This window comes from Muntiacus reevesi, chromosome 22, assembly GCF_963930625.1.
Source record: "Muntiacus reevesi chromosome 22, mMunRee1.1, whole genome shotgun sequence".
NCBI classification, from domain to species: Eukaryota; Metazoa; Chordata; class Mammalia; order Artiodactyla; family Cervidae; genus Muntiacus; species Muntiacus reevesi.
The window spans coordinates 43,474,336-43,500,762 of NC_089270.1; the positions used below are offsets into that span (position 1 = coordinate 43,474,336).

Genomic DNA, 26,427 nt, shown 5'->3' on the forward strand with positions numbered 1-26,427 from the left:
TAGGTCTAGCTGGTCCATTGTGTCATTTAAGGTTTGTGTTTCCTTGTTGATTTTCTGTTTAGTTGATCTATCCATAGTTGTGAGTGGGGTATTAAAGTGTCCTACTACTATTGTGTTACTATTAATTTCCTCTTTCATACTCGTTAGTGTTTGCCGTACATATTGCGGTGCTCCTATGTTGGGTGCATATATATTTATAATTGTTATATCTTCTTCTTGGATTGATCCTTTGATCATTATGTAGTGTCCTTCTTTGTCTCTTTTCACATCCTTTATTCGAAAGTCTATTTTATCTGATATGAGTATTGTGACTCCTGCTTTCTTTTGTTCTCCGTTTGCGTGGAATATTTTTTTCCAGCCCTTCACTTTTAGTCTGTTTGTGTCTCTTGTTTTGAGGTGGGTCTCTTGTAGACAGCATATATAGGGGTCTTATTTTTGTATCTATTCAGCCAGTCTTTGTCTTTTGGTTGGGCATTCAACCCATTTACATTTAAGGTAATTATTGATAGGTGTGGTCCCGTTGCCATTTACTTTGTTGTTTTGGGTTCACGTTTATACAACCTTTCTGCATTTCCTGTCTAGAGAAGATCCTTTAGCATTTGTTGAAGAGCTGGTTTGGTGGTGCTGAATTCTCTCAGCTTTTGCTTGTCTGTAAAGCTTTTGAATTCTCCTTCATATCTGAATGAGATCCTTGCTGGGTACAGTAATCTAGGTTGTAGGTTATTCTCTTTCATAACTTTAAGTATGTCCTACCATTCCCTTCTGGCCTGGAGGGTTTCCATTGATAGATCAGCTGTTATCCTTATGGGAATCCCTTTGTGTGTTACTTGTTGTTTCTCCCTTGCTGCTTTTAATATTTTTTCTTTGTGTTTGATCTTTGTTAATTTGATTAATATGTGTCTTGGGGTGTTTCGCCTTGGGTTTATCCTGTTTGGGACTCTCTGGGCTTCTTGGACTTGGGTGGCTATTTCCTTCCTCATTTTAGGGAAGTTTTCAGCTATTATCTCCTCGAGTATTTTCTCATGGCCTTTCTTTTTGTCCTCTTCTTCTGGGACACCTGTGATTCGAATGTTGGGGTGTTTCACATTGTCCCAGAGGTCCCTGAGGTTGTCCTCATTTCTTTTGATTCTTTTTTCTTTTTTCCTCTCTGCTTCATTTATTTCCACCATTTTATCTTCTACCTCACTTATCCTATCTTCTCTCTCCGTTATTCTACTCTTGGTTCCCTCCAGAGTGTTTTTGATCTCATGTATTGCATTATTCATTTTTAATTGACTCTTTTTTATTTCTTCTAGGTCTTTATTAAACATTTCTTGCATCTTCTCACTATTTGTCTCCAGGCTATTTATCTGTAACTCCATTGTGTTTTCAAGATTTTGGATCATTTTTATTATCATTATTCTAAATTCTTTTTCAGGTAGATTCCCTATCTCCTCCTATTTTGTTTGACTTGGTGGGCATTTTTCATGTTCCTTTACCTGTTGGGTATTTCTCTGCCTTTTCATCTTGTTTAGATTGCTGTGTCTGGAGTGGGCTTTCTGTATTCTGGAGGTCTGTGGTTCCTTTTTATTGTGGAGGTTTTACCCAGTGGGTGGGGTTGGATGATTGGCTTGTCAAGGTTTCCTGGTTAGGGAAGCTTGCGTCGGGGTTCTGGTGCGTGGAACTAGATTTCTTCTCTCTGGAGTGCAATGGAGTGGCCAGTAATGAGTTTTGAGATGGGTCTATGTGTTAGGTGTGACTTTGGGCAGCCTGTATGTTGACATTCAGGGCTATGTTCCTGTGTTGCTGGAGAATTTGCGTGGTATGTCTTGCTCTGAAATTTACTGGCTCTTGGGTGGCGGTTGGTTTCAGTGTAGGTATGGAGGCTTTTGGACGGTCTCTTATTACTTAAAGTTCCATGTAGTCAGGAGTTTTCTGGTGTTCTCAGGTTTTGGGCTTAAGTCTCCTGCCTCTGGATTTCAGTTTTATTCTTCCTGTAGTCTCAGGACTTCTCCAACTATACAGCACTGATAATAAAACTTCTAGGTTAATGGTGGAAAGTTTCTCCCCCGTTAGGGATACCCAGAGAGGTTCACCGAGTTACATGGAGAAGAGGAGAGGGAGGAGGGAGATAGAGATGAGCAGGAGGAGAAAAAGGGGGACTCAAGAGGAGAGAGACAGATCTACGAAGTTGTCTGATCCCAGAGTGTTCTCCGTAGCCCAGACACCCACAAAGATTCACAGAATTGGATTGGGAAGAGAAGGGGAAAGGAGGAAATATAGATGTTCTGAGGTAGAAAATGGAGAGTCAAGATTGGGAGAGAGTAATCAACACACTCCTGAATAAAAGTGGGAACTGAATATTGGTTTCTTAAATGTCCACAGTTTATATCATATCCTGAAAAACAAAGATTAAAAATCTAGAGTAGAGGTTAGACTCTTAAAAATACAATATTAAAAACAAAAACAAAAACATACACAAAAATTTTTAGAAATATATATGACGTTTGGTTTAAAAATAGGGCTTTCTTTTTTTTTTTTTGCAAGGTTATAGTGTAATGAAAATGAAAATTAAGGAGTAGTAGAGGAGTAATAGAGGACTTTAAAAGGAAATAAGAGAAAAAGAAAAATAGAAAAAAGAAGAGAAAAAGGAAAAAAAGAAAAAAAATTTTTTTCCTAATTAAATCATAAAAATCTATGAAAATGAAAGTTAAGGAGTAATGGGGGAGTAATAGGGAATTTTAAAGGAAATTAAAAGAGAGAAAAGAAAAAAGAGAAAAGAAAAAAATTTGTTTTTTTCTTTACCAAAATAAAAAAAAGTAAAAATATATCTAGGAATTGCTCTGAAGATGTTGCAGTCAGTGTGGGTTCGGCTCAGTTTCAGATAGCTCCTCGGTCCAGCTTACACTTCTCGATATCTACAGGCCCCTTCAGGTGTGGTCAGTGTTTCCTACAGGGATTTTAATCTGTTGCACCGTCCCTTCTGAAGCGGTTCCCTTTGTTTATTTGGCTTCTGTTTGCCGTCTCTTCAGGGCCTCATTTCCGCCCTGACACAGGCGGGCGGAGGTGGTCTCTTATTCAGGTTGCTAGTTCCGTCGCGCTGCCGGGAGGGACTGGCGCTGCTTTCCCGACTACACTGCTCAGGCTCCCGGCTGCTCTGTATGGAGCGGGCCCTGTGCGCGCGCGGTTCCAGCCCTCGGGTGATCCACAAAAGCGCGGAACACAAAGCCGCGCCTGCTTCTTGTGCCTTCCCCGTCGGAGCGGCTCAGGCAGCCAGGGGCTTGACAGGCGCTCTCTCCCCTGGTGCGGCGTGCCTACTCCCCTCCGCGGTCCCAGCCCCAGTCCCCGCCCACGCCCTGTGTCTCGCCGCGACCCTCCCGGGGGATGTCGACTATCCAGAATCAAAGGAGGTCTTTGATTAGAAACTGGGGACCTGTTTGCAGTGTGGTAGGGGATGCGGTCCTTGGGGCCGAGCCTGCCCCTTTCCCCTCCCCCCTGCCTCCTGCCTGCGGAGGGGCTGGGCCTGTCCGCAGCCTGCGAGCTCTTCTCTGGCCTTGCTCAGACCCTTTGTTCTGCGAACTTGTTCGGCTGGTTAATTTTCTCTCTCTTGCTATCCCACAGTTTAAGTTGGTAACTCACAAAAGCTCCCTCCGATTGTCCTCAGGGCACTCAGGCCCAGTCCTTACCCTAAGCCATGCCGCCCGCTCCTCTCCATTCCACCCCCACTTGCTGGTGGCGGATGCGGGCGTCTGGGGTACTTTTCTGCTGGGAGTTGCTTTTAGACTCGTAATCTGTGGGTTTTGTTTATTCTTCCCCTCCCAGTCAGGTTGCCCTCCGAGATTCAAAAACTTCCCCCAAACCCGCCAGTGCGAGGGTTTCCTGGTGTTTGGAACCTTCCTCTTTTAAGACTCCCTTCCCAGGATGGATCTCCGTCCTTAGCTCTTTTGTCTCTCTTTTTATCTTTTATCCTACCTCATTTCGAAGACAATGGGCTGCTTTTCTGGGCGCCTGATGACCTCAGCTAGCGATCAGAAGTTGTTTTGTGAAGTTTGCTCTGAGTTCAATTGTTCTTTCGATGAATTTGTGGGGGAGAAAGTGGTCTCCCCGTCCTATTCCTCTGCCATCTTGGCTCCTCCCCTGGTATATTATGTTTTTAATGTTTTGGAGAATTTTTTCCTGTGAAGCCACCTGGTCCTAGTATTGAGATCTGCTTTTATTTCTTGATTTGTTGTCGTTTTTCAGTGACTCAGTTGTGTCCAACTCTTCGCGACTCCATGGACTGCACGTCAGGCTTCCCTGTCCTTCATCATCTCCTGGAGCTTGCTCAAACTCATGTCCATTGAGTCAGTGATGCCATCCAACCATCTTATCCTCTGTCATCCCCTTCTCCTCCTGCCTTCAGTGTTTCCCAGCATCACGGTCTTTTCTAATGAGTCAGCTCTGCACATTAGGTGGTACTGAAGCTTCAGCTTTAGCGTCAGTCCTTCCAATGAATATTTAGGATTGATTTCCTTTAGGATTGACTTGTTTGATCTCCTTGCTGTCCAAGATTACTCTTAAGAGTCTTCTCCAGCACCACCGTTCAAGAGCATCAGTTCTTCAGTGCTCAGCCTTCTTTATGGTTCAACTCTCACATCTATACATGACCACTGGAAAAACCACAGATTTGACTATACGGACCTTTGTCGGCAGAGTAATGTCTCTGCTTTTCAATATGCTGTCTAGGTGTGTATAGCCTTTCTTCCAAGGAGCAAGTGTCTTAATTTCATGGCTGCAGTCACCATCGGCAGTGATTTTGAAGCCCAAAAAATAAAGTCTGCTTCCATTTTTCACCATCTCTTTGCCATGAAGTTATGGGACCAGACACCATGATGTTAGTTTTTTGAATGTTGAGTTCTGAGCCAGCTTTTTCACTCTCCTCTTTCACCTTCATCAAGAGGCCCTTAGGCCCTCTTTGCTTTCTGCCATAAAGGTGGTGTCATCTGCATATCTGAGATTATTGATGTTTCTCCGGCAATCTTGTTTCCAGCTTGTGCTTCATCGAGTCCAGCATTTCTCATGACGTACTCTGCATGTAAGTTAAATAAGCAGGACGACAATTTATAGCCTTGACGTACTCCTTTCCCAATTTTGAACTGGTCCATCCTTCCATGTCCGGTTCTAACTGTTGCTTCTTGACCTGCATGCAGGTTTCTCAGGAGACAGGTAAGGTTTATTTCTTGATTAACTCACTTTAAATTATTCTCTTGATTTTGCTGAGAGTAATGAGGATTTAGCTTACTTTTGCTGTTCTTAATCACTCATCTCTCTTCATCCTAAAGTTTGAAATAGTATAATTAGTTCTTTCATTTGGTACCTGTGCAATTGTAAATATAATGTTTCTTCTACATTATATTTTAAATCCCTACTATGTAAGATAAGGACAGTAGGGCCTTTAGGATAGTAGGGCCTTTATCCATTTCTCTATCTTGTCTTGTCTTCTCCTTCACTTTCATTTCTACCTTTTCTTTTGTGTGTGACCAGGTTGATTACATGACATTCTTATTCTGTTGTGTAATGAGATTTAAGACATTGCAGTGGTTAAGACTCCACGCTCCCAGTGCAGAAGGCACAGGTTTGATTCCTGGTTGGGGAACTGAGACCCTGCATGCTGCATGGTATGGCCAAAACAAAAACATTCAGGCTTTTCAGTAGGTTGATTCTAAAAGCTGAACATAGTAAATTACAGTTACTCATTGAGCTGTGTGTTTTTCATGAGTATAAAGTTATAATGGAGCTCAAAAAAAAGGTAAGTTTAGTTATCTTAGGGCAGATTTTTTCACAGTCATGCCACGAGTTTGCCTTATATTCTGACTTGTTTGTTTAATCTTGTTCATCTTCCCCCGCCATTCTGTAATTACCTTTTTTTCCTTGATAGAAATGTTTCCTGATTGAATCACAGTATCTTTTATTTGTTGGAAGGAATCCCTGGTTTTCCTAGAGACATCCCTTTTAAAGTTTTCCTACTTCTTCCTTCAGTCTTCATAAGAAGGAAGCCTGCTGAGTGTCTGACATTCTGAGATATTCTTTCACTGCATTTCTGGGTTTGATTTACTGTTCCTTAGATATCCCATCTTCCTGTTTCGTGGCATTCTCTTTCTTTTTGCTGGAATATGTTCCAAAGTAACTTCAATATACAGGATACTTAAGATGTAAGTATTCTTGAATGCCTGAACATGGCCTTCACCTGGTTCATAATTGCTTGGTAGTTTGAGTGTAGAAATTTAGATTCAGAGTGAATTTCCTTTTGAACTTATGAGCTTTTCTCTGTTCTGTTTAAATCAAGATGGTAGGAAAGCTGATGCCACTCTGAGTCTTGTTACATTTTAGTAACCCTTTCCCTCCCTCTCTTTGGGAACTTTAGTGTCTCACTGTTGTCTTTGTCAGTCAGTTGGTTCAGTCGCTCAGTCGTGTCCGACTCTTTGCGACCCCGTGAATCGCAGCACACCAGGCCTGCCTGTCCATCACCAACTCCCGAAGTCTACTCAAACTCATGTCCATGGAGTCGGTGATGCCATCCAGCCATCTCATCCTCTGTTGTCCCCTTCTCCTCCCACCCCCAATCCCTCCCAGCATCAGGGACTTTTCAGATGAGTCAGCTCTTTGCATGAGGTTGTCTTTGTAGTTCTGGAATTTTATAGTTACATATCTAGGTATATGCCCAGTAGCTCACTTGTGTCTGACTCTTTTTGCGACCCCATGGGCTGTAGCCTGCCAGGCTCCTCTAGCCATGGAATTTTTCAGGCAAGAATACTAGAGTGGTTGCCATTTCTTCCTGCAGGGGATCTTCCCAACCCAGGGATCGAACCCACAGTGCCTGTGTCTGCTGCATTGGCGGGTGGATTCTTCACCATTGTGCCATCAGTGAAGCCCTGTGTCTAGGTGTGAGTTGTTGTTATTCTATCTGAACTCTCTGGAGTTGATAGACCTTTTCTGTTGAAATGCAGGTGTTTCCGTTCAGGTATAGGAAATGTTCTCACTGTTTTTTGATAATATTTCTTGGTTTTCTATGTTCTTTCACTTTGGAATTCTCATCAGCAGAATATTGGCTTTCTGGTTTGATCCTTATGTCATATCTCTTATGTTTTCTGTCATTGCCTTTTTATTCCTTATTCTTACAGATTTCTTTAGCTACATGTTCCTGCTTTTCTGTGAATGTCTGTAAGCAGGTTGTAAGTATTCCAGTACCTTTGCTTATTTTCTGTTGGTATTATTTCAAGAGGCAACATAGTATAGTTGTTAAAAGCATATACAATAGAACTAGACTGCCAGACTGTGTCTGTTAAGATCCCAGCTCCACTACTTAATAACATATGACCTTAGGTAAATTATTTAACCTTTCTGTGCTCTCTTTCTGAGCTATGAAATGAGGGTAACTACTTTATGGGCAAAGGAGTTCATATTTGTAAAGTATTCACAACAATTCTTGGTGTTGTAAAATCTGTATCATTGTAGCATTCTATTTTTGTTTTATTGAATGCAGTTTCTTTAGGAGTGTCTTAAGGATATTTTGATTGTTTAATCCTTTTCTTCTGTACCTGAATACTTTGTGAGTCTTCTGGGGTTAATTTATTATTTACCTTTGTCTTTTTCTAGCTGTGGTTTTTCCTCAAATGAAATTACATAGTTGACTCATGTATATTGCTACAGGAATGTCTTGATTACTTTCTATAGCTACAGTGGGGTGTGTTTTCTTGTTGGATAGGTGGGGTTTTTTCTTAATTGCTTTCTCTGTTTGAAAAGACTGGTTGGTAATTCTTAGTACATAGATGGAGTGTCTTGTCTGCTGGCAAGTTTAGGTTTAGAGCAGAAGGGCAGGGAACCTATTGTGATTCTCGGGAGCTCTCTATTTGTCGTATTGACCGTATGTTAGTGGCTGGACACTAACATTCCTCTGGTTTCTTTATGAGCAGTTTGCCAGATTTCTGCTAGATTTCTTTAGAAAAGAGTGGCACGGTTTTTGACTTAGGGGTGCCACTAGGCTTGCCTAGCTAAGAAGTGGGTGCAGAGAAAGGAGACAGGTAAAACTTTTTCCTAGGTCACCAGTATTCAGCCTCTTTATCTGCTAATTTGAGTCTAGAGTCTCAGAACGATTGACTGAGGCCTCCACGGTAGTCCCTCTGTGTGTGAATTTTGAACTGTGCTTTCCCTAGTTTTGCTTAACTTGTTAACACACTTTGGATCTTCTTTCTATTCTCTAGAAATCTACTGTGTCATTTCATCTGTTCATAACTTCCTACTCCATGCTTTTCATTGTTTTATAGATCTTAAACTTTTTGAACTTCTGTGCTGTCTTACCAGTAGGCATTCCAAAGGGGAAAGTGAGACAAAACTGTCGTTATTATCTTTCATTCTTCAGGTTTTCTTTTTTTAAGGAAAAAAAAAGAATGAAAGGAATTGTCACTTCACTTCTAAATACTTCTGTAGTTAAAAAGTTCTGATTCAAACAATATAAAAAGGTATTTCTTTAATACCTCTAAGTGTTAGCTGCTCAGTCGTGTCCAACTCTCTGTGATCCCACAGACTAGCCCACCAGCCCCTCCGTCCGTGGGATTCTCCAGGCAAGAGTACTGGAGTGGGTGGCGATTTCCTTCTCCAGGGGATCTGCCCGACCCAGGGATCAGACCCGGGTCTCCCTCATTGTGTGCAGATTCTTTACCGCCTCAGCCACCAGGGATGGTAAAATACTTCTGTATGTTTTTTTAAAATGTAAAGATATTTTCTTACATAAACTCTATCATATCTAACCAAATTAACCATAGTTTCTTAATATTATATAATACCCAGTTCTCATTTAGATCTTTTCCAGTTGTTTGAAAAATACCTTTTTATATTGTTTGAATCAGAATTCAGATGGGATATTAGGAATTAGTTGTTATGTTTCTTGAGTCCTTTTTTTTTCTTAAGAGTACAGTTTATTCGGGAGAAAAGTGATATCAGTTTGTAGATCACCTTTGATAGAAAATGTTTGTACCAGCTATGTATTACACAGTTCTGCTCCAGTTTCTTAAGAATTCAAAATCTTCCTCAAATAACATATGCTTTTGTTTTAATGGAACATATACAACAGTAGTACAGAATAGAATGATGAACTCTCAGCTTTAATAACTATCAACTCAGGATCTGTCTTGTTTCGTCTACACCTTCAGCTGTGTACCTCCTCCTGAATCTGTTTGAAGCATATTCCACATCTAATTCATCCGTAAATATTTCTAAGTGTGTGTGTGTGTGTGTGTGTGTGTGTATATATATATATATATATATGAAACTAGGTCAGTTCTATAGAATATTTCTCATTCTGAATTTATCTGGTTGCTGCTTCTTGATGTCATTTTACTTGCTCCTTTTCTGTATTGATTTAAATTGAAAGTTTGATCTAAAGTAGTGTTTCTCAAGCTTTTTTTTTCATTATTACTCCTTTAAAGGCCCTTTTTAGACATTTTTTTTTTTTTATTGTCTGCTCCCTGAGACCCAAGAGTAGAGCATTGTGCTTTGGAAGGCAAGAAACCATTTTCATTTCTACTGAAGATTTTTTTCACCACTGGATGTGACACTGCAACTGTTAAGAATGTACAATATAACGATTTGATTCTGTAGTTTGACTCTTTGTTGTTGTTCAGTTGCTAAGTTGTGTCTGATTCTTCATGACCCCGTGGACTGCAGCACGCAAGGCTTCCCTGTCCTCCATTGTCTCCTGCAGTTTGCTCAGACTGATGTTCATTGAGTCGGCGATGCCATCCAGTGACCTTCTCCTCCTGCCCTCAATCTTGCCCAGCATCAGGGTCTTTTCCAGTGAATTGGCTCTTAACATCAGGTGACCACAGTGTTGGAGCTTCAGCTTCAGCATCAGTCCTTCCAGTGAATATCCAGTGTCGATATCCTTTAGGATGGACTGGTTGGATCTCCTTGCAGTCCAAGGGACCCTCAAAAGTCTTCTCCAGCTCCACAGTTTCAAAGTATCAGTTCTTCAGCACTCAACTTTATTATGGTCCAGTGTTCGCATTTGTACATGACTATTGGAAACACCATAGAAAAACTGGAAAAAGCAAAGAGTTTGACTCTTTACATAAGAACATTTTATAAGTAGGATATATTATAAAAACATAATTGCTAGGGGGTATCAATTTTCATTTCAGTGGGTAAAACTCCATGAGGGCAGGAATTTGGTGTTTTTTCCCCCTTATCATTGGATATGTAGAACCTATCATAGTAAGTGAACGAATGAGCAAGGAACAGAATTTCCAACTCCTTGTCTAACGGAACTGCTAGTTAAAAGGGAAATAACCCAATTAATGTTGTGAAATCTTTTGTTTTTGTTAATTAATCTTTAAAATAGTACTTTTCCTATTGAAGGGTAATTAAAATTCTTTTAATATGGTGGAAAGAAGTATCATTAACATTTCTAATAATTTTCATTTTAATTGTTAATAAAAATTAATGATGATCATTGGACTGTTTGTAAAACCATACTGGAAATAGAGAGTAATAAAAAGCACTATCTCACAGGGATGTTGTGAGGATTACATTTGTTAATACATGTAAAGCACATACAACTAGACTTCATACATAATAAAATGCTTGACAGCTATTCATTAGTAATTGAGGATGGTGCTGGGACTCTTCTTTCCCTTCATTTTGCAGGAGGGCTGCTGATGGTTAGTTGATCACTTCTTCCATTCGTAGTGAGGTTGGCAGTTTTCTCTCAGGCCCTTGCAAAAACTCCATGATAGGATCATCGTCCTTAAGACTTTCCGTCAGCTTTCTTTGCAGGGGTCCTCTTCTAAGATCCTTGATGACAGAGGGCTGAGAAGAGCTGCGTAACGGTTATTCTATTACAGTCAAGTGGTGAGGGCTTAAAGTGAGCTCTGCCTGTTAGCCCTGTGTGACTGAGTGGTGCAGGGCAAATTGTTCTAACTCCTTACTTTCTTCCTTTGCCCGTATCTCATCTCAGAGAATGACCTTCTCATCTCTTTGCTTACTCTGAGCAGCCACACCCGACTTCTTTTACTTTCACACAGATGTCATATCCTCTCCTACATCTGCCCCTTTGAACATGCTGTTCCCTTTAATGTAGCATATTCTTTCTCTCCCCTCCCCAGTTGCTTTATTTGGTCAGATCCTACTCATGCTTGCATTAATTGCCTCTTTTTTAGGAGACATTTTCTAACAAATTCCCACCAGACTAGTTTGTATCTCTGCCATGCTCCCCTTTCATACCATCATGGATTTAAAATCTTTCATCCTATTTGGAGTAAGCCTACAGACTGAGCTCCAGAGGGATTGATAGAATCTGACATGTTCATTGCTGCATCCCCAATTCCTGGCACATAGGAAGCCTCAATTAATGTATACGTGGATGGAAAAAAAATACTGGCAGTATTGTTACTTAGAATTTGGTTAATATTTCCACAGCTGCCCTTGTTTCATGGATTTTTAATTTTTATTTTTTTCCTGTAAAGCTGCTGAAACTTAGAAGCTGATTTTGTCACAGTGTAAGATGCCTTTGGAAAATTCTGCGTTCCTCTTAGATGAATCTTTACAACTTGGTGAGTTTCACTAGATATCTTCAGACTTCATTTTGAGCTCAGAAGTATGCCTTCTCTTTTTTTTTTTCTTTGACATAAATATTGGGTACAGTGAGGTTTGCAATCTCCTTGCAAGAAGCATAGGACAGATTATTATAAAAACATTTAGAGCATAGCCTGCTACCTTCTTTGATGGCTTTTATTTATCTTTAGAATTTTTATTCTCAAGAGAAGTGAAAAATTATTTGTTGAAAATTAATTGATATCCAGATGTATTTCAGCAGTTCTTGAAATTCTTCAAAGTTACCCTCTGAAAGTAAGAACTATAACTTGTCTTTTTTTTTTTTTTTTGAGAGAGAAAGGTGACTTGCAAATGAATGAAAAGTAGAATAAGAATTATATCATGTCAGGTTTTAGGTTTGGAGATCAGTTGACTGAGGTAAAGTCGGGCCAGTTACCAGCTACAACTCCAGCTTATAAGCAGGTCTGTCCATCTAGGGTTTGCACACTACCAAATCCAGCCTGCTGCCTGTTTTGTATGACCTGTAAACTAAGAATAGTCTTTACATTTTTAAATGTTTAGTGGAAAAAAATCCTGGAAGAAGAGTACTACTTTGCAATATGTTGAAATTATATGCAACTCAGGTTTACTGTTTATGAATAAAGCTTTATTGATATACAGCCGATCTTGTTTTTTTACATATTGTGTATGACTGTTTTCAGGCTGTAGAGGCAGAGTTAGGGAGTTGCATCAGAGACCTTAGGGCCCAGGAAGCCAAAAATATTTACTTCCTGACCCTTTATAGAGTAAATCAGAGAAGGAAATGGCAACCCACTCCAGTGTTCTTGCCTGGAGAATCCCAGGGATGGAGGAGCCTGGTGGGCTCCCATCTGTGGGATCGCACAGAGTCAGACACGACTGAAGTGACTTAGCAGTAGCAGCAGCAGCATAGAGTAAGTTAGCTGACCTCTGCTCTACCTAGTTGGAAAAGTATTTATAGAGATTGAGTGCTAACATAAGAAATGAATTGGGGAAAATTAGAGGGAGATAAGAGTTAATAACCAGTTCTCAGTGGCTGAACTTAAACGTTTTTTCTATCCTGGAAAGTATAATCCATATTCTCATTAGACCTGTGTTGCTGTTTTCAAGCAGGCAATAAGTTGATTCTGGTATTACTTTTCTTCTAAAGTGAATGTAAATGGACATATTAGGAAGAAAATTACAATAGTACTCTCAGTTTTTTTTACAAGGTTTTAGTGTTACCATAATGTCTTAAGCAGTGCGTGCATGCAAGTTGCTTCAGTTGTGTCCACTTTGCGACCCAGTGTACTATAGCCCGCCTGGCTCCTCTGTCCACGGGATTCTCCAGGCAGGAATACTGGAGTGGGTTGCCATGCCCTCCTCCAGGGGAGCTTCCCAACCCAGGGATCGAACACATGTCTCTTATGTCTCCTGCATTGACAGGCAGGTTCTTTACCACTAATACCAGCTGGGAAGCCTGCTTAAACAGACTATCCTCTAAATCACGATTAAAAGAAGCAGATATCAAGCACACAAAAAAAGTAGGTCATATTGCCTTGCTTAAGCCACACCCTCATGGGAAACAGCCGTGATAAAAATTAAGCCATGAATGAAAATTGGACTTAGTTATGTTATTTAGGGTTGGTAAATTTTGTGCTAGCCACTGCAGTCATATGATTAACTAAAATTAATAGAAAACCAGTGCAAATTGTGTTAAAGAATAATAAAAAAGTTCTAGCTAAACCGTAAAAAGCTATAGCTAAAATAAACTACAAAAGTGACTTTAGCAGTTCTTGATCACACGACAGCTAAGGTTCAAACCAGGATTAGATAACCCATTATGCTTAGCCCTAAACTCAGATAATTACAGTAACAAAATTATTTGCCAGAGTTCTATTAGCAATAATAGCTTAAAACTCAAGAGACTTGGTGGTGCTTCATACCCCTCTAGAGGAGCCTGCTCTATAATTGATAAGCCCTGACAAACCTCACCAGCATTTGCTAATTCAGTCTGTATACTGCTGTTTTCAGCAAACTCTAAAAAGGAATAATAGAAAGTATAATTTTTATACATAAAAATACTAGGTCAAAATGTTAACTTGTGGGATGGAAGGAAATGGACTACATTTTCTATTTCAAGAACATATTTCTTATTATATGAAAGTTTTTATGAAACTGAAAACCAAAGGAGGCTATGGTAGTAAATTAAGAATAGAGTGCCTAGTTGAATCAGACCATCAAGCGTTCACATTCCATCCATCACCCTCCTCAGTTAATAACCTTTATAACCTCTTAGCAAGTACCAAACACGTATGAGAAGATAAAGTCTTAATGAGGGAAGCATACTAGAAAGTGTGCTTGGATAAATCAAAGGACAGTGTAAATAAAAACACCTAGTTTATTTTACTCTCAGGAGTTTCATAATTTATGGATACTTTAAATCTGTCCCAAAACTCCCACAAATTCAACTGTTATAAGCAGATTAAATACATTATTCACCCAGTATTTAAAGTATAAGAGATGGAAAGTTAAAAATTTGGGTGCTATATAGAAAATACTGTAAGGGCATGATTAAAAAAAAAGCATTAAAAATAATAAAAAATAAACCTCTCCCCTTTTACCTTTTGTATTATGATTTAAGTAGGAAATTTTTAACAAAGAGAACTTAAATACCCAGAAACAAGATGAGCTCCTTACAAACGGTTTATTAGAACAAACTCATCTATATAGGAAAATTCCAGGAATATTTATAAGTAGAGGTGATAAGCCTAACAAGCCTGATGAGAGCTGGTTGTCCAAAAAATAGGAATCTTAGATCTTAGGTCCTCTTTACAAACTATTAAAGAATCAGAAATTTTAATGTATTTTTAAATGTTAATCTAAAAAGTTTCAACTCCTTAGAAACAGGATACAACCTTATCTGGAGAGTAAAAATAACACCATAGTCGCCTTAAAAAACAGCCATTGATTAAGTGTTCAAGCTTGGCAACACATTTACTTTAATACCAACAATAAATCAACTCCTATTTAATACTGGACTAATCTATTAATTAAAAGAAACAATAATGTTAATATGACTAACAGGAAATATTTCTTCTTGCATAAGCTTATATAAGTAATGGAATCACTTGTAGTTAACAATAAATCTAAGTCAATGTTAAATTATTTTTTAAAATTACTCTTAATCTGACAGAGGTATGCGCCTACCAAAAGATTTTTAAAAAGTAAAAGGAACTCAACAAGTACAAACCTTGCGTATGTACCGAGTATCACCTCTAGTCTGACTAGTATTAGAAGCACTGCTTGCCCAGTGACGTCTATTATCCTGACCATGCAAAGGTAGCATAATCGCTTGTTTTCTGAGTAAAGACTTGTGTGAGTGGCCACACAAAGGTTTTCCTATCTCTTAATCAGTGAGATTGACCTTCCTGTGAAGAGGTGGGAATAACAAAATAAGACCAGAGACTGTATGGAGCTTTATTTAATTAATACCCCCCCACAATGAACTAAATCATCATGGGATAATAAAACTTTTATATAGGTTAGCGGTTTTGTTTGGGGTGATCTCACAGAACAGAGAAGTCTCTGAATGATTAAAATTTAGACCAAATAGTCAAAATGTTTGATCCCTTACTGATCCAAAAAATTGATCAATGGAGCAAGTTACACTACAGATAACAGCATAGTCCTACTCTATAGAGTTCCTGTCGACAGTAGGGTTTAGAATCTTGATGTTGGGTCAGGACATCCCAATGGCATAACCAATATTAAATATTCATTTATTCAGTAGTTAAGGTCCTATGTAATATGAGTTTACACCAGAGTAATCCAAGTCAGTTTCTATTATATATTTCTCCCAGTAGAAAAAGACAGAAATAAGCCCTACTTTTCAAAAGCACCTTAAAACTAATTAATGATATAATCTTAATTCATGAAAACACCCTGCTAGAGAACACAGGTTAGACTGCACAGCCTAGTAATTGTATAAAAAAATCATTATTATTACAAGGTTCAACTCTGCTCCTTAAAATTAACATTCTAACACCCTTCATCCTGTTTCTTCTAGCCGTGGCGTTCCTCACACTAATTGAATGGAAAGGTATTAGGTTACATACAACTTTGGGAAGAACCAGACTTCCCTGACTCATGTGACCTCCTGTAGCCTGTCACCGGCACAGTTAAATTATTAAAGGACCACTATGACCAGCCAGTCTTCGATTTGCATGTTTATTATCACATCCATTCTAAAAGTATCTAGTAGTATATACCTTTTGTGCAGTTTCTGCTTTTTTCTATGTAAGGAGTTTATCTGTAAAGGACATTATCTGTCTCTGTGTAAGGAGATATATCTGTTATCATATTTTTATGTAAAAGTACTAATATATTATTTGGAAAGTAGTTGGTGACTGACTCAGTGTAACAAGGCTAGTATGTACATTGGGGATTAAGGAACATGGTCCCTTTTGGAGTCAATGGATAGACTGGAGGATATTTTTAAGGAGCCTGACAGAGGCAAATTAAGTCCTCTTTGAGATTTAAGACCACAATTTTAGGATCTACCTTTCTTGTGCTCTTCTTTTCTGTGGCTTCCCTGGTGGCTCAGATGGTAAAGAATCTCCCTGTGATGTGGGAGATCCAGGTTCTTTTCCTGGGTTGAGAAGATCCCCTGGACAAGGAAATGGCAATCCACTCCAGTATTCTTGCCTGGAGAATTCCATGGACAGAGGAGCCTCGCAGGCTGCTGTCCATGGGTTTGCAAAGAGTCGGACATGACTGAGCAACTATTGCTAACTTCTTGCATCTCTAGAACATTTCACAGTTCTGTGCAGTTTGACACATTTACCACACTGCATCCTAGTTGTTTCTTTTTCAGAATAGAGAAAAATAGTACCTTTCCTGTTTGAAAGCAGGAATCTTAGGTTTGCTAAATTATAAGTTTCTTAAGGGTGAGTACCATGTCTGATTTTTTTAAATTATTTGATCTCTTTGTAGCTGTCATAGATCTGGCACATAGTTGGCACACAGTCAGTGTTGAGTAAAAGTACATGATATCTTGTATCTCAAATACCTATTATTTCTATGCAGAGTCACAATAATTCCAGTTCATTTAAAGATTTGCTTACTGGGATTAGGTGTCTTTTTGTTACTGTAGGAGAGAATTTTGATGAAAACAGTAATTTTTTCTGAATCCATTTCTGAATTCATTCCCTACAGATAGCTATCAAATCATTGGCCAGATTTGTCTGTTAATTAATAATTTTTAATTTGTCTAAGTTATAATAATGTTTTGACAGCTTGAGGGATAAGATTTAACAGTATCAAATCTAGAAACCTTTTGATAATAAAACTTTAAAAAATATATATACTAAAGTCACTCTTGATTAGGAAGTTTTATATATTCTCATCTAAGTCTTCTGAAACTTTTCCCAACTCTTCAATTGAATCTCTTTTTTAATGAAACTTCCCTGTTTGATTTGCTCAAGAACCTGTGTCTTAAAATCATGTCTTGCAGAATACCTTATAAAGACAAGATAATTTAAAAGGTGTTTCAGTTCAGTTCAGTCACGTCTGACTCTTTGCGACCCCATGAATTGCAGCATGCCAGGCCTCCGTGTCCATCACCAACTCCCGAAGTTTACTCAGACTCATGTCCATCGAGTCGGTGATGCCATCCAGCCATCTCATCCTCTGTCATCCCCTTCTCCTTCTGCCCCCAATGCTTCCCAGCATTAGGGTCTTTTCCAATGAGTCAACTCTTCGCATGAGGTGGCCAAAGTATTGGAGTTTCAGCTTCAGCATCAGTCCTTACACTGAACACTCAGGACTGATCTCCTTTAGGATGGACTGGTTGGATCTCCTTGCAGTCCAAGGAACTCTCAAGAGTCTTCTCCAACACCACAGTACAAAAGCATCAATCCTTTGGCACTTGGCTTTCTTGATAGTCCAACTCTCACATCCATACATGACCCCTGGAAAAACCATAGCCTTGACTAAATGGACCTTTGTTGACAAAGTAATGTCTGTGCTTTTTAGTATTCTGTCTAGGTTGGTCATAACTTTTCTTCCAAGGAGTAAGCATCTTTTTATTTCATGGCTGTAATCACCATCTGCAGTGATTTTGGAGCCCAGAAAAATAAAGTCAGCCACTCTTTCCCCATCTGTTTGCCATGAAGTGCTGGGACCAGATGCCATGATCTTAGTTTTCTGAATGTTGACCTTTAAGCCAACTTTTTCACTCTCCTCTTTCACTTTCATCAAGAGGTTCTTTAGTTCTTCACTTTCTGCCATAAGGGTGGTGTCATCCGCATATCTGAGGTTATTGATATTTCTCCCAGCAATCTTGAATCCAGCTTGTGCTTCTTCCAGCCCAGCGTTTCTCATGATGTACTCTGCGTAAAAGTTAAATAAGCAGGGTGACAATATACAGCCTTGACGTACTCCTTTTCCTATTTGAAACCAGTCTGTTAGTCCATGTCCAGTTCTAACTGTTGCTTCCTGACCTGCATACAGGTTTCTCGAGAGGCAGGTCAGATGGTCTGGTATTCCCATCTCTTGAAGAATTTTCCACAGTTATTGTGATCCACACAGTCAAAGGCTTTGGCATAGTCAATAAAGCAGAAATAGATGTTTTTCTGGAACTCTCTTGCTTTTTCGATGATCCAGTGGATGTTAGCAGTTTGATCTCTGGTTCCTCTGCCTTTTCTAAAACCAGCTTGAACATTTGGAAGTTCACTGTTCATGTATTTTTGAAGCCTGGCTTGGAGAAATTTGAGCATTACTTTACTAGCGTGTGAGATGAGTGCAATTGTGTGGTAGTTTAAGCATTTTTTGGCATTGCCTTTCTTTGGAATTGGAATGAAAACTGACCTTTTCCAGTCCTGTGGCCACTGCTGAGTTTTCCAAATGTGCTGGCATATTGAGTGCAGCACTTTGACAGCATCGTCTTCAGGATTTGAAATAGCTCAACTGGAATTCCATCACCTCCACTAGCTTTGTTCAGAGTGATACTTTCTGAGGCCCACTTGACTTCACATTCCAGGATGTCTGGCTCTAGGTGAGTGATCACACCATCGTGATTATCTGGGTTGTGAAGATCTTTTCTGTACAGTTCTTCTGTGTATTCTTGCCACCTCTTCTTAATATCTCTGCTCAGGAGATAGAATGGCTAAATCCAATACATGACTAAACTGAATCCTAAACTGGAGGAAGAAGAAAGCCCTAAAGGACTTATCCTAGAGGATATCTTTGTTCTTAGGAGGTACACATTTAAGTATTTGGGAGTATTAAAGGGAATGGTATATGCACCTTACTCTCAAATGTTTCAGAAAATATGTTTATCTGTGTGTAAAGATGATGATGCAGATGTTAAAATTTGGCAGACTGGATAAAGTATATATAGGAGTTCTCCTAACATCATTGTTAAATAGTAGTATAGTTTAGAACTGAAAAAAACATCCTAGGTCTAGTTTATTACATTTTCATCTATCGTGTACTTTTCTTTAATGTTCACTTCAGCTTGTTTCAATAAAAATCTATTTAAGTTTTCCCTTAGCTCCATAAATATGTTTTTTTAAAGTAGATCTATTTTTTATTATCTTAAATATTTTGAAGGAAATTCAAGAGTAAAGGTCTGTTATAATGTTTTTCAAGCTGGGTATAAAGAATTGCAGACTTTTCGGTGGGCATTTACATTATGATATGCATTATTATTTTTTTTTTTAGTTCTTCCCTTGTGACTCAGATGGTAAAAGTATCTGCTTGCAATGTGGGAGACCTGGGTTCGATCCCTGGGTGGGGAAGATCCTCTGGAGAAGGAAATGGCAATCCACTCCACTACTCTTGCCTGGAAAATTCCACGGATGGAGGAGCCTGGTGGTCTGTAGTCCATGGGGTCACAAACAGTTGGACACAACTGAGCAATTTCACTTTCGCTTTATGCCTTATTTTTAAAGCACTTTACATTTAATAATTCATTTTATTTCAGAGCAGCATTATGCTCACACCTTGTTTTGATATGCTTTTTTCAAGTTTGGCTTCCCTTGTGGCTCAGCTGGCCAGAATCCACCTGCAATACAGAAGACCTGGGTTTGATCCCTGGTTTGGGAAGATCCCCTGGAGAAGGGAAAGGCTACCCACTCCAGTATTCTGGCCTGGAGAATTGAATGTATAGTCTGTGGGGTCGCAAAGAGTTGGACACAACTGAGCAACTTTGACTTTTCAGATTTAGCTAGACCAGAGCTTAGATGCTAAACCTTAGAAGCTTTGTGTTTTCTTACCTCCTTTTTTCCAGATACAGACTGTGGGAACTGGTGATTTGGAGCTCAATATAGAAAATTTGATTATATATATATTGAGAAAAAAATACTATCTTAGAATTATCTAGTTTGTACATAACTTCAGGGTAGACTTTTGTTGCCCTCATAATGTGGGAATGATCCACACGTAAGACTATGCTTCAGTAATTGTCCAGAAAAAGAAAGTAAATATGACTTTTAGTACCCAAGTAGGAGGCAGACTGATAATAGAAACCTAGTTCTACTAGACTTCAGTTTCACCAAGTAAAATAACCAAAAAATTAAAAATAGAAAGATGAAGGGACAGATGTAGTATTGCATGCATATTATCCAATGCATAAATACTGAGTGTCATTTTGATGAAATTTTATGAACACTTGTTTAACCAATACCAATACCAAGGTCAAGATGTAGAACATTTTCATCAATCCTGGAGCCTCCTTCATGCCCCCTGACAGTCATCATGCTCTCCCAAAGGTAACTGTTATTCTGGCTTGATTCAGTATTCATTGATATTGTCTATTTTTGAACTTCATTTTATTTCATGATCAACATCTTGTTGGCAGGAGTCATTCATATTGAGTCACATGGCCGTAGCTCATCCTTTTTCATTGCTTTGTAATACTTCATTATTTGTATATACAACAATTTATTCATCCATTGTATGGTTGATGAACATTTGGTTTATTGACAGTTTTTGACTACTGTAAACAGTTCTGCTGTGAACATTCTTGAGCATGTCTTTTGGCACATATGTATGCCTTTCTGTTGGATAAATGACCAAGGGGGAACATGGTGAGTCTCAGGGTATCTGGATGTTTAGCTTTTGTAGATGCTTCCTAGCTTTGCGTGTTCTGATGATTCTTTGTCTCAAAGCCAAGAAGATAATTCTGCTATGTTTTCCTCTATAAACTTGAGTGTTTAGGTTTTTGCATGGTGTGTGGTAAGATTCATGGTTTATTTTGTTTTCCACTTGGAAATTCATTTGATTCAGCATTATTTATTGAAAGGACTGTACTTTCCTATGGAACTCAGTGGTTCAGGTGACTGTTTATTTGTGGGTCTCCTTTTGGACTCTGTTTCTGTTCCATTGCTGCTTGTTCTGTTCCATTCTTTGTTGTTATGCCAGTGCCATACTGTCTTAATTATTATAGCTTTAAATTCTCCAACCTTTGTTGTTCAAAATTGCTTTGGTTGTACTTGCCCTTCTGAATTTCAATTAAGATTTTATACTCAACCTGTCAGTTTACTAAAGAAGTAAATAAATAATAAATCCCTACTTAATATTAAGCATGTTAAGTATTTTTTATTTCTTTCTATTATTGTCTAGCTTAATGCTGAATCTGTAGATGGATTGGATATATTAAATATCTTTCCATATTGAGACTTCCAATACATTAACCATAGTTTATCTCCCGTGTATTTAGATCTTTTAAAATTACTCTCAGAAATGTTTCATTTTGTGTGTAGAGGTCTTCCACATCTTTTAACTTTTAAAATTAGTGATATTGTGATTATGTTTTTTTTAAAGTCCTTACAGTTTATAAATTCATACTAGAGTATTTACAGATGAAAAAATATAGTTTGGGGGATTTGATTCAAATAATACAGAGGAAGATGGGAAGGAATGGGGAAGGGACAGAATAGGTGAAACAAGATTGACTATGATTTGATAATTATTGAAAATAGGTGATGAATATATGAGTTAATTATTATTCTTTTTTACTTTTGTGTGTATTTGAGATTTTCCATAACAATAGGTTTAAAAATACATATTAACTAAAGATTGAAACCCAAATATATAAGAATTCAAAAGTTTATAATAATTCTTTAAAAATAACTCATTTCATTACTCTGGAATCATTGGTAAGTGAAAGATCATTTATTTTTTATTTTCTGCACAGATTTTATTCCAGGATAACCAAATAGTTCAGAGGGAAAGTTGACTGTTAATAGAAGAATCGTAGGTAGTAAGAAATGCTAGGAGAATGATAGGATTAGAAACTCACCACAGTGCAATTTCTAATAGAATTGTGATCTAGATAATGACCAGTTGTGTGCATGCGTGCTCAGTTGATCAGTCGTGTCTGACTCTTTGCACCGCTATAGTCTGTAGCCCACCAGGCTCCCCTGTCCATGGCATTCTCCAGGCAAGAATACTGGAGTAGGTTGCCATTTCCTCCTCCAGAGGATGGAATCTTCCCGACCTGGGGATTGAACTTGCGTCTCCTGCATTGACAGGTGAATTCTTTACTTCTGAGCCGCCTTGAACTACTAAAGCCATGAGGTGAAAGTCTGTTGGGAAATAAATATAATACAATGAATAGGCCGAAATGGAGTAAGCTTCTGTCTGACTGATTAGAACGAAATACTCAATAGAATACCAAAAGCAGCTAGCTATCTAAGGACTCTGGAAATTAATAATAGGCAAATTGAGAAGTCATAACTTGAAAAATAGCCTGTATAGTGGTGAATATGCCTATTCTCTCATTCCATGACCCAGCTTTGACCAAATAGTGGGCTGAACTAGGGAACTGCACAGTGGGTATGAAAGTTTGCAAAAACCCCAAGAGAAGACCCTTATTTCTTACCAGAAGACAAGGAAAAGAAAATCACCTCCCCTTTTTTTTTCTTTTTCTCTCTTAAGTCTGCCCTGAGACCATCTCTGTCTATAAAGTTGCATTGCCATGGTGGCATAAAGACTAAAACTGAGAGAAAACCATTTTTCTCATCAGAGAATTTGAGGAAATTGATGCATGCTGGAGACAACTCACAGGGAAGAGGGCTAATGTGAAAGGAGACTCACAGAGGTCCAACCTTACTCATGAGCTACACATGCATGGACAGACCCAAAGAAACAGAAAAGACAGAGAACTGACCTACGATGTAAACCACTGTTCAAATCCTAGACTTGCTGGAGTGGTGCATGCAGAGGAGGCATGCAATATATAACAGGCAACAACAACAAAAAAATCAGATTCTCCAGAAGATGTTAACAGAATCTAATTTCATAAACTAATATTCAGAATGCCTAGGCTATAATACAGAGTTATTTTACATACAGAGAAACAGGAAAATCTGACTATTTTTTATAAGAATAGACAATAAATAGATGCCAACCCTGAGATGATTCAGATGATGGACTTATCAGAAAAAGACTTTAAAGCAACTGCTATGTTATATCCCTGGGCAGTGAGGCAAAAGTGAACATTTTTGAAATGAATAGATAGTTCTCCTCTGATATAGAACCATATAAAAGAATCAAGTGGTAATTTCAGAACTGAAAAGTATATGAAACACAAATTTACTTCATGGACTCAATAGCAAACTTGAAGATAATCATCAGTGGAAATCTCAAATCATGTTTCTTCTGTATCAAGGATATGTCTTTCTTCTATAATGCTTGTTATAATGCTCTAGGTTGCATCCTGTGAAGCCTGGTCATAGGCCTTCTAGCTGTGAATTAGCATGCCATTTACATATTCTCTTTTATCCTTAATTATTCAAAGGCTTCCCTGATGGCTCAGCAGTAAAAAATCTTGCCTGCAATATAGAAGATGTGGGTTGCATCCCTGGGTTAGGAGGATTCCCTGAAGAAGAAAATGGCAACCCTGTATTCTTGCCTGGAAAACCCCATGGACAGAGAGAGGAGTCTGGTGGGCTACAGTCCATGGGGTTGCAGAAAAGTCGGACATGACTTAGGGACTAAACAACAACTCTTACTTGAATACTGCAAATGTGTCTGTATCAAGGGAGTTCCAACTCCCTTGGAGTATCAAAGGAACTTGATACTTGGAGTATCAAACGGAACAGATTCAGATAGGGTTTTGGCCTGTGATTTTCCCAGACCTTGTCATTTCAGGCAAAGTTCAAGCAGTCAGTCAGTGGATTGAAAAAATAATAGTCAGCTAAGGTACTTAATATATCCATGTAGTTTTATTTATTTGAAAGCTTTAAAAGTAAATAGGTATACAGAAGTGGAAATGGACAACATATACATAAATCATGCCCTGTAAAATCTTACTATTTAAAGGAAATGAATGTTATCTTGAAAATAAATGTAGATATAATAATTTTAGTGAAGAAGAAGTACATTGATGATGACAGTTTTCTGAATAATCTATGGTTCAGAATGCATTGAAACTTACTTGAGCTAGTTTTCAGATGATTGTGAACTTGCTTGACCTACTTGGCTGCACAAAAGGAACCTCGTAGTTTACCAAAATTTTAATAGATCAAAACAATTGTCTTTTTTGTGAAGTGATTGCACTGCAAAAAGAGGAATATTTGTGGCCTTGACAATGTAAGTTTTGGTAGTATTTATGTGCATCTGGTGGCCTCATTGAGAAAGTATATGTCAGAACATTGTTATAAGATTATTAAACAGAAGTTGTTAAACATCTCATGAGCTGACCCTAAACCTATTATTTTCGTAGTGTTACTTAATCAAATTTCCTGACAGGTCCCTGTAGTTTTATAGCACTGATAAAAATCTGTACTTCTTTTGAGTTGATATAATTTACTCTCTCTTCTTCTGGAGACCCATCTCAGAAATTTACATAAAGTGCCTCTTAATAATAAAACATTCCAGAAAGGCTGGGATTGTTCAATCCTGTTTTAGACATCTGTTTGATATTTACAGATTATGCCATTTTATGTGGTGTAGCCCATTAAATAATTGTCCAAAAGGGAAATCTGCTGTCATATTCATTTGGATATTAAACTAAGACTTTGGCCATTGAGAAAAGCATGCCTTGAGCCTATTGCATATAGCAGTAAAGTTAGACATTCAGTTGCATTTGAACTCATGCAGCTGGGATTCTCATCTACAGTATTTCTCAGTTCCCTTCAAGAAAAACAAAAGGAAAAGAGTTCAGGTAGTTATAAAATTCTGAATGGTGATACAGTCTTACCTGTTGATGGATCAGCTTATTTAATGTTTATCCCCAGAAGATACTTTCTGTTCACCAGAGAGTTTTCTTGGGTCATAGTATGTGGTAGGCACAATAATGGTCCTTCAGTGATGTCCATGTCCTAAGTTCCCAGAAACTGTGACTGTTAGGTTTGATGACAAAGAGGAGTAAAGGTTGCTAATCAGCTGACCTTATAATGGGGTCATTATCTTGGATTATCTGGGTGGGCCCAGTGTAATTACAAGTGTCTTGATAAGGTAAGAGGGAAGCAAAAGAAATGATGACCTGAGAAGGATATGACCTGCTCCTGGCTTTGATCATTGAGGAGGGGATCCCTGAGCCAAAGGTTGCAGGCAGCCTTTAGAAGCTTGTAAAGACTGGGAAACAGATTTTCCTGTTCAAATTTCCAGAAAGAAATGCAGCCCAGCAGACTTCTTGAGTTCCCCCAATGGTAAATGGTAAGGCCTGGAGTGAGAGCAGAACTCCTGGCGAAGAGAGCTCTGTTGGGGCAGGAAGTGGGAAGAGAGTGTGCAAAAACAATACTGAGGAAAGAGGATGTTTTGCTAATGATAATATGTCTAGAGGACACAATCTAAGTATTTTGAAAATTGAGAAAGAAAAGGGGAAGGTATCAATGTGGGGTTATACAGAGTGTGTAGAAACAAAAGTCTAGGTGGTGTGGGATGACCTGAGTCTTGATCCTCTCCTGGTGACTGATATGAAGGAAAGTAGGGCATAATGGGATTACTCCCTGTGGTTTCCTAGGTAGATTATTGTGACTATGGAGGGAGAAAGGGTTTGGGAAAGCCAGATTTATCAAGAGCAGCCAGAGATTTTAGACCTGTATTAAGTTTCTAACACTGCCATAGAATGACAAACGTAGCAAGTACTGCAGACTTAATGGTTTAAAACAGAACAAATTTATTATTACTGTCTTACAGTCTTGCAGCTCAGAAGTTTGATAAGGGTCTCACTGGGCTGAAGGTAAGAGGTAGTAGTAGGGCTGCATTCTTCCTGGGAGCCTCAGAGGAGAGAGAACGTTTCCTTGTATCTTCAAGCTTCCAGAAGCTGCCTATATTCCTTGACTTGTGGCTGTCTTCTTTCACCTTCAAAACCAGCCACATTGCCTCTTTCTCTTTTGTCTCATATCGCTCTGACCATGGGCAGACAGGTCCTCTGCTTTTAAAGACTTGTGTGATTACATTGGATCACCCAGATAATCTGGCATAAACTACTCATCTCAAAATCTTTAACCTTATTGCATCTACGCAGTCCCTTTTTGAAATGTATTTGCCGATTTCAGGGATTGGGGCATGGTTCTTTTAGTGGGGCCTTATTCTGCCTACTACAGGGTCCCTTCTTACTTCCTGTGAATACTAACGTAGGGCTTGGTGCAGGATGGCATCCAGGTTTAGGGTGTGGTACCTGGTTCAGTATGTAGTTGATGCTGAGTCTTGGGGCTTGAATTCTTGCTGCACTTCAGATCTTCTGTGAGGCTCATTTGAGGCTGAGGACAGTCTCAGGCCTTACTCTCATCTCAAAAAAGAGTTAAGGTGCTCATGTATTCTGTGGACCAGATCAGTCCATCACATGAAGAGGGAAAGTGAAAGTTGCTCAGTTGTGTCCGACTCTTTGCAACCCCTTGAACTTTCTGT

At 38.7% G+C, this 26,427-nt stretch overlaps 1 protein-coding gene across 10 annotated transcripts in view; it reads left to right on the forward strand.

Moving 5' to 3' along the window:
* CLOCK (clock circadian regulator) overlaps positions 1 to 26,427 on the forward strand; it is a 332,535-nt gene that overhangs the window by 226,994 nt on the left and 79,114 nt on the right. The window contains exon 1 of one of the 10 annotated variants that reach the window (XM_065914280.1): positions 20,294 to 20,336. The exons of the other annotated variants lie outside the window; for them this stretch is intronic. The gene's annotated coding sequence lies outside the window, so the exon portion shown is untranslated. Of the gene's footprint in view, positions 1 to 20,293; positions 20,337 to 26,427 lie in introns of those variants that run through there. 10 annotated transcript variants of the gene reach the window in all.